At 38.0% G+C, this 11,648-nt stretch overlaps 1 long non-coding RNA gene across 2 annotated transcripts; it reads right to left on the bottom strand.

Annotated features, from left to right (window-relative positions):
* Nucleotides 1-5,935: 5,935 nt before the first annotated feature.
* LOC122967273 lies at nucleotides 5,936-11,153 on the bottom strand. 2 transcript variants are annotated; one of them, XR_006398572.1, is made up of 5 exons: nucleotides 11,044-11,153; nucleotides 10,340-10,416; nucleotides 10,082-10,234; nucleotides 6,759-9,474; nucleotides 5,936-6,246 (listed from the first exon to the last, which is right to left on the bottom strand). It is a non-coding gene; the product is annotated as an uncharacterized LOC122967273 (long non-coding RNA). The 2 variants fall into 2 exon arrangements; XR_006398571.1 differs by having other exon boundaries at nucleotides 5,936-9,474.
* Between the last annotated feature and the right edge of the window lie 495 nt (nucleotides 11,154-11,648).

Genomic DNA, 11,648 nt, shown 5'->3' with positions numbered 1-11,648 from the left:
CAGTATTTTGTTCCTCACAGCGTTGAACCCAGAAAACATTTTGACATTGAATCGATGATGATGATGATGCTACCGTAAGTAGGAATTAGTGTATTAGTGGTCGACTTTTGCTGCTACCTGCAAAGCTGTATGAAAACTGGACGTGAAAGTCTTTCTAAAATTAGTTCAGAAGTTTCCAAATGTGTTTAATATGATAATTTAAAGTTGCACAATCAATATTTTTATATTAAGAATCTGTCAAATAACCATGTGTAATGTGAAAGGGGTCACTCATGGAGAGTTCCTTCAGCTTCTGTAGGCGTTTTGTTTGGATTCTAACACCAAACAGCAGACAGATGAAAGCAGTGGAGCATTTAGCAATTTACAGAGCCAGAAATGTTTCTCAGGAGTTGGTGGAGATCAAACCAGAGGATAAAATGTGTTTATTCAACTTAAATTCTACAACTGGCCAGAAAATATGTCTTAAAATGAATCAATGTTATGTTTACTGCCTTATCTTCCGTCCCCAACTGGAAAAAAACATCACTTCATATTGCTTGAATGTACTATTATATTGGAAAGACACAGATTTTATCTTCTTAAATTGGTGACATTTTTTAAAATTTGACATTTATATGCCAATAACTGAATATAACACATTCAAGACGTGAATAAAAAGCCTCCCGGTACATTGTGGACTGTCCCTGGGAGATAACGTGGTTGTTTGAAAAGCAAGGCTTTAACAGAAATACCTTTGTTACACTGGACCTTCACTCTGAGCCTCGTAATACTGCACCACACTGCATCAAATATCTACTGTGAAGGTTCATTGAGTGTGTCCACAAGGCAAAACAACATCCATGTTCAATAGAAATTTGATCCTGTAAAGCCATTGGTCTTCAAGTTGTATTTAAAATTACAGAGAGAACTGGCCAGAAATCAATTTTCAGTCCTGGTTCACTTGTTTTTTGGAACTGATGAAAAGGTCAAAATGCTGTCCAAGAAATTGAGGCATTATTTGATCAAATCCCGATACAAGTTAATTGGCTTTTTTTTTTTTTAACTTCATGCAGCCCGCTTATTTCCTGTTTTGTCTTTTAACTTCTGGTAACTTACTCTGGTGGTGGTAGAAAACAATTAAAAGTCTCAGCCCTGATGGTTTCATGCAGGCTACTGTACATCTCTCAAAGTAGAAAACATACATCCATATATTTGAGGAAGTCATGTGACCCGACACCACCACATTCACCACAGATTAGAAACATGGTCTTCAACGCTACGGTGCGTTCTGTGTAACTAGCTTACAACTTGCTAACTTGTGTTGCTATACCTGTTTCTGAGGTGAACATTTTCAAGATTCTAATGCTCATTAATACGATGATGCAGGTTATTAAAGATATAATATCTTCTGTATTAAAATGTCTAAAAACAACTAGACCTATGTTATATATTTTGTTTAGTTGTGTACTTACATTATCCCAAATGTTTCCAACAATTTTCAAACCCAGAGAAATCTGTAATTTTAATCATTTATCATTTGGTCGCCTGTCAATGGTGTCATACCCCCTCTACCAAAGAGTATACACGACATGTGTCTGCGTTGTGGTTGTCTGCAACAATGGCGTCTAGTAAAGAGTATACAAGATAACACGTTGGTGTTGTCCGCCAGAAACTCTCATAAATTGACTTTTATTCAGTTTTAAGTCACATTTTTACAATAAACTTTTTAGATTTTGGTTGTTTTTAAGTGTATCTTTTAACCAGATGAAGGATTTTAGTCATCAGACGTCTGGATCTTAAGTTATCAGAGAAACAAGCTGAGCAAATGTTAGCCGCAGCTCTGCTAGCAGCCCCTCCGGACATCCTCTTTCTGCCGCACAGCATCGGAGAAACACCGATTCTTTACATGAAACTACTTTATTCAGTGTTTTTACCTGTTTTAATCACCGGATCTGTTTGTTTTGGAGAGGAGGAGACTTCTGCAGATAATTTGGCTCCTGGTAAAAACATCCTGAGCGATGAACACTGAAGGAATCCTAATGGGGAGAACTGGTTGTTTAATAATGAAGACAACAACTCCCATGATCCAACACTACTTCACAACGTCATCATACTCCATGTTTTGTTATTGTTTTGATTGAGAGACTCCTAGCGGCAGAAAATTACATATTTTGTGTTTAAGTTATTATCATTATTTATATCCATCACAAACAATCACTAAACCAGGTGTTTTTTACTTTGTCGGTCTGGAATCAGATTAATCAACATCTTTGCACCCAACTATTTAATATAATATACAGCCATGTTATGGGAAACTGGACTGTGCAGTGTAATAGTGTAACTAACTTAACGAGCCCCCACTGTGCACTTTTGGATTCTGTTTTTTGTAATAAAACACAAATACCACCACTTTCTGACCAGTCACCATGACTGGTATGACAGTTACATGACCAGCTGATCCAGGAGCCGTGTGGGAGAAATTATATAATTGGTCTTGCTATGAAAATGGCGGTTGATGTTTATCAGAGTGCAGTAAAAGAAAATCTCATGCTGTATGTTATTCTGTATTTTTCGGTCAGACTTTTGCTAAAATGCAGACACAAGGTGATCACAGGTAGCAGATATCAGTGTACACAACACAACATATCCTCACATCTGTTGGAGACAGGAAGTTAAGACTAAATGGAGTAGAAACAGCAACAGCGATGTTTGTCATATGTTAAAGTTTGCGTTCAAGTGAAAAGTTGAAAACATGTCTTTTGTCACATGTGACTTTTAAGACGCACGTTATTTCTTTGGTTTCACATGTGAAACTACAACATTACATATGAAATGTTTCAGTACACATGAAAATTATCTTTTACATACGTTAGGGTTTGCAGTCATGTGAAAAGCGTAAAACACGTCTTTTATCACGTGATTTTTAAAATACACGTCATTTCCTCATTTCCTCCTGTGAAATTGCAACATCACACGTGAAATGTTTCAGTTATCTTGATCATTTGAAAGATTATATTTCACATGTGCTTTTTTTCATAAAAATGTGATGCATTAGATTAATAACTAAAATTACAACTCGCCCAATGGCAGATTTGTTTGTATGTGTACAAAAAAACAATTTTAAAGTGTAATGATAACAAAATAAATGTTAACATGATTTCTTTTCCTCCTCTGCACGCACTTCCTAGAGGTATTTAATATATTCAGCATTCTGGCAACGATCAATACCCACGTGAAGTCAAACACTCAAAATTACAGTTTTCTCCATCGGTGTATTTCACTGTATTGACATGAATATTTACACATGCTGAGGGTTGAATTGATCTTTTCGTCTTGCAGCATTAGTCACTGCCAGGTCCTCTTAAGGTGACCGTGCAGAGTGCATATTAACCATGTCATTCGCCAGCTGTCCCCATGTCATAGATGCCTTTAGTCTGACGAAGAAGTTGGGGCTTAAAATAGCAAGTGCTCTTGTCAGAAAATCCAATCTAAAATTAAGCCCTGTTCAATCATACATAAGCCAAATTTGAAAGGAAGGCAGTTGAATAATGGAACAAATGGAGATTTCCCCGTGCGGCTATTGTGTTTCACTTGCTCTGAGTTAACCCAGAATACAGCAGCCACCTTCACTCCGAAACTACGGCCCTCAGCATGCTGGAACATGTAACTCTTTTTCTCCAAACAGGGATTTTTCCAATTCAAACAAACATGTTGCAGCTCAACAGAATTTCAAAAAAATTTGCACTACAAGAGGTAGTGCTGAGGGCTCTCTCTCTCTTTTTTTTTTTTTTTGGATTACTCTGTCTTTGTGCATTCGACTTTCATCACGACTGAGGGAATATAACAACACCTAGAGAGGCCATATATTCTTTATAGAATATTTTAAAAAAAGGTATGTCTATAGGGTGTAGTTTGCACACGGGGGCTTTGAAAATCCTGTTTCCTCCTCTGAAAATACATTTTTCAAACCAAAGAGAGGGCTGCACAAGCTTTTAAAATATGCATATATTCTATTGAAAACCTACCCTTCAGTCTGTCAGTCTGTAACTGTGACACAGTAAGTCATGTGTAGGCTATTAAACAGAATAATGTCTTGAACGTAATGTAAGTTAAGAGGTTTTTTATATGTTTCCTATTAGGGATGTGCAGAGTAGTATTTGTGTTTGTTGAGGCAGCAAAATTATTTGTATTTGTATTCAAATAAAAGTGTTACAATAAGTGTTCATGAGGTGTTCCCTTGGGAGAAATGTATAATGTAGTAAAAAGTCAGGAGGTCGTGATATGTAAGGCGAGGCAAGTTTATTTGTATAGCACATTTCAACAACAAGGCAATTCAGAGTGTTTTACATAGAGCATAAAAAGGCATCAAGACAGAATATAAAAGCAACACAAGTAAAAAAAACATTTAAATCCAATTAAGTTAATTAAGTGTTAAATTTGGAGATAAAAAAGAAGCTAAAAAGGTATAAGACAGATAAAACAGGAGAATAAAAGTTACAGGGCAGTGTAAAACATTAACCCTCAATTATGGTTTAATTAAAAGCAGCAGAGGGTTGCAGCAGACCTGCAGTTTTCTGGGAGTTTGTTCCAGATATGTGGAGCATAAAAACTGAACGCTGCTTCTCCATGTTTAGTTTTTACTCTGGGGACAGAAAGCAGACCTGATCCCAGACCACCTGAGAGGTCTGGATGGTTCATAACGTAGCAGCAGATCAGAAATGTGTTTTGGCTCTAAACCATTCAGTGCTTTATAAACTAACAGCAGTATTTTAAAATCAATTCTTTGACAGACAGGAAGCCAGTGTAAAGATCTGAGAACTGGAGTGATATGATCCGCTTTCTTGGTCTTAGTGAGGACTCGAGCAGCAGCGTTCTGAATCAGCTGCAGCTGTCTGATCGATTTTTTAGGGAGACCTGTGAAGACAGCGTTACAGTAGTCAAGTTTTTCCAAATCCTGCTGAGACATAAGACCTTTAATTCTTGATATATTCTTCAGGTGATAGTGGGCTGACTTTGTAATTGTCTTAATGTGACTGTTGAAATTCAGGTCTGAGTCCATGACTACACCAAGATTTTCTGGCTTCGTTTGTGGTTTTTAACATTATTGATTGAAGCTGTGTGCTGACTTTTAATCATTTTTCCTTTGCTTGAAAAACAATGACTTCAGTTTTGTCTTTGTTCAATTGAAGAAAATTCTGGCACATCCAATCGTTGATTTGTTCAATGCTCTTACTCAGTGCTTGTATGTAGCGCAACAAGCTAACGAAGCTATAAACGGAACCGCGTGCCCACACATGCTCAGTGGTGTCTGCCTCATACAGAACTGCTTCCCTGAGGGTTGTTTTCTTACAGAATGCCATTTGTTAAGGATACCAAATACATAGGACACTGTTTTTGGACTATATTACTATATTATGTGGTATTGTTTATGGTATGTTTGTATGGTTATTACGGTTATTACGGTATTGCACTCTCTCAAAAAAGTGCATTTTTCAGATAGGAAGTTTTGCTCTTCCTCCATCGTTATGCGACTGTGTCCGTACCACCGGTGGTTCGGGCCAATCAGCGTCCTCTCGCGTGATCTCATGAATCCAGCTGCCTCGCGAGGTAAGACAGTAACAGACAGATGGTTCATCCAATCACCTGCCAAGTATTTTTTTGAAAGTACCTGCCCTTTTCCAAACAGTTTCCAAGGACGACAACTCAGAAAGTTCTGTGGAACAACAAACCATCTGGCGCGTCAGGTTACCGTTTCTGAACAAGCTATGATAACTACTGTCCTCAGGGATGAAGAAACATGTCACCCAGTGTAGCGGCGTGTCTCATTGACATGTTTTTAATAGTTTTTGGATAACAACAGAAGTGTATGACACCCAGGAATAAGATATATCAGGCTTTGGACACACACACACACACACACACACTAGTAAGTAGGATGAGGTCATTGTTGGTTTGGCTCTGCACATGAGATTTATTGACAATATAGAAAATATAGAACATTGCAGCCATATCCTCTTAGCAGCAAACATTATTCTTATAAAATACCTTTAAAGAAGGTAAAAGATACTTAAAGAGGTGAACAGGTCTGTGTTTGTTGAGGTTGTGCACCCACTCACAAGATGCCAGAAAGTGTTTTCTGGTAAACACACACACACACACACACACACACAGTCTGCAGTAGGACATGTCTCTGGCTCTCCGGCTGGCAGTCTGACAGCAGCATCTGCGAGGATCTGCACGCTGCGGTTGATGACACTCTGCTCTGAACTGTCATGGGAGCAGATGGTTTATCAATTCAAAGTAAAGAGGAGGAAAAATAGAGAATCAGGCTTCAGAAAAGCAAAAAAAAAACAAACAAACAAACAAACAAACCACCGAACGATCAAAGTATCACTGGCCTTTGGATCCCTTTCCTCTTCTCAAATATGCATGAAAGAAAGATGGTGCCATTGAAATTTATACATACAGCAGTCTGGGAATTATACTTGGAAAGGGAACCATGAGTAGTGGGCAAATGTTTTATTCTCTTTCAGATTGATGGCGGGAATATTGCAATTCAGGCTATCTAGAGAGACACACTAACGTTTTTCTACACTGCACACTGCACAGAGCTGTAACAGAGGAACAATAAAATCTATATCGACATGGCCGGGGAGTTTATGGGATAAAAGAACAAGCCTCTTCGATGTAAAAAACACACAAATGACTCCAATTTAAGTGCTCCGTTTTGTTTCACAAATGGAGTTTGAAATGAGTCTTTAGCTTATAGGAACATTTACCTCCAGGTAGACGCGTTTCTCCGACCGGATCGATGTCCGATGGCATAAAAAAAAAACGCAAACGATGTCACCGCTTCATTTGTGGGAAATATTCTGCCGGTATGGATCTTAATTTCATTTGCCTCAATTTGCATCTGAGTAATGAGTTTACAATCGGCCAGATGTAATGTGATGCAGATTTTCATGGCAAATTGAGTTTTCCGCAACCTGCCAAAACGAATGTACACGGACGAGAACGGACAATCTCACTTCAGTTATAATTTCACATTTCATATTTCACCCTGTGACTCTTTCTCTTTCTTTCTTTCTTTTTTTGGAGGCCTGTGAAAGCTCAGAGTTTATCAGTCAGGTACTAACAAGCACAGCTAAAGGTCAGCCATCCATTGAGAGGTGTGGACTTTCTGAATAATTCATCTTCACTGTTATCCTTTAGAGATTGAGAGCAGGAAAATCAATTCCACATGCATGGCACCACTGTCCGTATTTACCGCCTCGGTGTCTTAGGCAACATTTACTCTCTAATTAGTAGATAATCAACAAGTATAATGGATTTTACAACGTGGAGGAGTGTAGTGCAGTTTAGTTCCTAAATTATTAAGATACTTTTGATAGAGTAGTTCATTACAGTACCTACAGTGTTGGCAACAAGGCCGAGGTCAGTGTTAACATGCCTGAGTAACTTCTACACTCCGCAGTAAAACTGAACATTTTGGAGATGTCTTTGAGTCTTGTAGTAGTAGAGTTAAGTCTCTCAGGTCTCTGGATGCTCAGCTTACAGAGCTGGTTGTTGCCCTGCAGGTTCATCCTCTGTTTACATCCTCCAAGCAGCCCAAGATACCAAAACCCCCCAAAACCCACCCCTACCTGGTCTCACCACCCGATCACCAGACACCAACATCAATATAGAAATGCATCTCGGGAGTCGTAGTTAACTTCTACCCTGAATTGTTCATGGTTGTCTTCGGCTTCTGTTTCACCTCCAGTCATCTGAGGAGGAGAGATCTGTCTTTGATTTCTCCCTTTTTTTCTTGAGTTGTTTTCCTTGTTTCACTAGAGATTATGGGCTGGTTTGGATCTTCTGCTGTTGAGCGCTGCAAAAAATTATCTTTTTTATTACGACTAATTGTTGTAAAGTTTTTAAGGCTTTATTTTCTTAAGACACGAAAAAAAATTCACACCAAGTCAACTTGTTTCAAGTACTCTCAACAATCAAGTTTAATTCTTCTCAAAATATTCTTCTTGTGCAGCTGCATGATGTATTCTTTCTTGTTTCAAGATACACTCATTTCTAGAAATCAAATTCATCATGTGTTTACAGTGGGACTCAATGACAGACAAGATACTTGATAAGATATAGATTGAGATGAAGTCCCTTGATGAATGTAATGGGGGGGGGGGGGGGGGTTGGTTATTGTTAGGTGGAGCGGAGCAGGTGGACCCAAATGCAGGAGACATCAGGCACAGAAACTGAAGAATTATCTTTATGTAGACTGAACTGAAAACCAGGGCTAGAGTACAAACTGAACTAATGAGGGAACGGGGAACAGGTGACCAAACTCAGAACAGGCAGGGAGCTGATAGGCTGACGAGGCTGATACAGGGCAGGTGTGTAGACGGGCAAAGGAGGGAAAGTGAGAGACTAACTAGTAAAGGCAACTAAATTAAGAACTCAAATAAGCCTTCTCCCATTCAGCCCAGTCTAAACAAACAGGGAGAAAAGTCCAAAGGGCCTCTGGTGGACTGGAGGTGGGGCAGAGAGCCAGACTGTGACAGAACTATGACAGATACTTAAATCATTGGCACAATATGAAAAGTCTAAATAGGACTAGAACTTAAGTACATAAAGTGTGTGGTTTCAGTGTGGACTTTTTGCTCTTAAGTCTCAAGTCAGTCGAGTCCTAAAGCAGACGAGTCCATGAGTCCAGCCTAAAGTTTTCTTTTCCACAACTTCAGTCTGACATCATACATCAAGTCTGAGGCTCTGAAACCCAAAACCTGATTTCTCCCGTTTTAAGAATTAAAATAAGATGTAATCAATCCTATTGGCAGTTCCCATGAAAGTGTTTACAGAAGCATTAAAAAATGATCTACCTGCTTCAAGCACTTGGCACTGTTACTGGTTTACTGATCTTATTTTGTACTGAAACAATATTTTTATTGGAATAAACTGCTGGAGGTATTGAACAGGAGGCAGGTATTGTATTTATCTCTCAAAACTAGTGAACTTCACCCATTCAAAGATGTTTCCCCCCGAGGAAAGAAGCACCAGACAGGATGATGAGAGATATAGATTACATATATACCAGACAGTGAGAGAGTGTAGAGTGCAGAGTGTAAATATAGTGAACGAAAAGATATATAATTCTTTAAACTTTAATTATAACAAGGTTTAAATCACCACTTTTCAACAAAATATGATTTGTTTCTGATTAAGGTGTAAAATGACACTTTATTTACTCTGACTGGGGTCTTACTCATATTATTAGTGGAATAAAAAGGCTCCATGTAAACCAGGTACTGCTCTTTTTTAAAAAATGTTTTTGGTTTTTGAACAACAAAGAATTCAAGTGCATATTTTAATAAACATGATGGAAAGTTTGCCAGTAATGGGATTCACATTTTGGAGCTCAACAGATGGAAAAGCAGAAAAAAAAAATCATGACAAGTGCTTTTTATCTCCGATGTACTCCAGCTGTTGCCAGATACCATCTGATCACTGAAAAAAAAAAAACCCACTAAATGATATTCTAACATTTTTCACAGTGTCCAAAATATTAAACAAATCCCAGGAAACCATTTTGGTATCGAACCATGCGGAGAGTGTCGCCTTATTTGGCATTTAAGAGTGAGGTGAATGAAAAATTACATTTTTGCCAAAACATGACATCAGCACAAACGGTCCAAAATTGTCTCATAGTTCTCACTTACTGATTTCTTAATTGTCAGATGTTCTTTAAATGTATATTTTAATATATATTTAAATGTTTTAACTCATTTCCTAATGCACATATGTCTTATTTTTGGTGTATTTTTACTTTTTTCCTTTACAATGTTTCTTCTTTATCTGCTTAATGATATTTTTTACATACCCTTTTCATGCTGTCATCCATAACCTTTTTATACATTTCATTTGAAGAATTTCCATTTTCAATATTGAATGTTAACAGCACATACAGCAACCTCTGTTTGCTCTCCAATTTTTCTTTGTGTCCTATGACTATTTGCAGCCAAAGTGACCCATTTTCCTCACAGCGATCATTAAAATTCATTAAACTTTAATCTGATCTGCCTCTAATTTAAGAGACATATGACAAATCACCTACCAGTCTTTCCATACAGGCGTCACTACATCCTCGAGACGTATGAAAATCAGCCTTTTGAAAACCTAGCTACTCCATAGCAACCAGCCTGCCCGGCAGAGCCAATCGCATTCCGGCAATCATCTTTTGGCCCTTGTGGGTGGCATTTTAAAGAGCCTGTCGTCATAGTGGAAGGAGAGAGATAATGGTGAGAGAGCTCTCCGTTGTGGCCTATGGCAAATGGAGCAGAGATGTACAGAGGAGTGTGAGCTCCCTGGTTACCTTGGGATGTCCTTGAAAAGGCTGTTGATGTCATTTTCCACCCACACAACATCAGTTCCCTTTAGCCGTTCTTCTCTCTGCAAAAAATACACTTTGAGTCACATGCACACACTGGACCATCACACTGGGAACAACGTGCAAAAATACATGTTGCTGTCAAGCCTTTATATATATCTCTCAAAGCTGCAAAACAAACGTTTAAAATTAAATTTATTAAATCTACCAAAGAGTTCTGTTATGTTTTCAATCGTGTCTGTCTGTCTCTTTCAGTGAGCGGGACACAGCCTCTCAAAAATACAGTATTAACCACATTTGATAGAAAAATATGGTGGAACGTTGGGTCATGGGCCACAGAGAAACTCATTCATCTCTAGTGCAGATAAACATTGGATGACACCCGCAAAAAGATATTCATTTTTTTTATATTCCCCACTAACTTCCTACCACTGGTTGCAAAATACTTTCAACATAAACCACCAAAACTCCCAGACAACAAGAACCACAATAAAATTTAAATACTTGTACACAAATTTATAGGGAACATATCTTATAGCTTATATGTGATTTTATCACTTTCATATATTATTATGATGTTGTATGTTTATGTTAAACATGGTCAAAGTTCCAAAACTTGAGGTGAATGTATGTAAAAATGCTCCGTACAAGTCAAAAGCCTGCTGTGAATGCTTCATTTGCAAAGTTACCTCTACTTCCTTCCTGTCATGATGTTCGTAAACAACCGTCCTCCCTGAAGCTGACCAATCAGAACAGAGTGGGTTCATCGGGAGGCGGGCCTTAAAGAGACAGGAACTAAAACAGCTTGTTTCAGACAGAGGCTGAACTGAGGGGCTGCATAAAAGGAGTTTTTCTGAACTGTAAATCACGCAAAGATATTCCAGTAGAGATCTCAGAATATGATACGTCACCTTTTAATGATTTTGCTAAATTTGATGATGATGTCTTAGCTGGCATCTCCGTGCACTGTGCATAATGAAAGTAACATGAAGTAGGAAAAAAAGTACACAAACATTTAACAATAGCAGATTTAGGCAAAAGATCAAAATGTATGTACAATGCTGTGAATAAATATGAACATGGAACATGAGATATGAAATGTGGAACACAAGGATGCAAAACAGGAAGTGAATATGGACATTGTAAAGCTCTAATATACTGTAAATATATAAGACAGTAGCATACAGATTAGCTAAAAACAAAAAAAATATGCTCAGATGTTTGTGTGCAAATGGCTTTATAATGTATAGATGTACAATGATGATGGCAGGAACTCTTGCATGAGTGAAACAAT

This window comes from Thunnus albacares, chromosome 17 (genome assembly GCF_914725855.1).
Source record: "Thunnus albacares chromosome 17, fThuAlb1.1, whole genome shotgun sequence".
In the NCBI taxonomy this organism is placed as follows: Eukaryota; Metazoa; Chordata; class Actinopteri; order Scombriformes; family Scombridae; genus Thunnus; species Thunnus albacares.
This window is presented reverse-complemented; position numbering and strand designations above follow the sequence as displayed.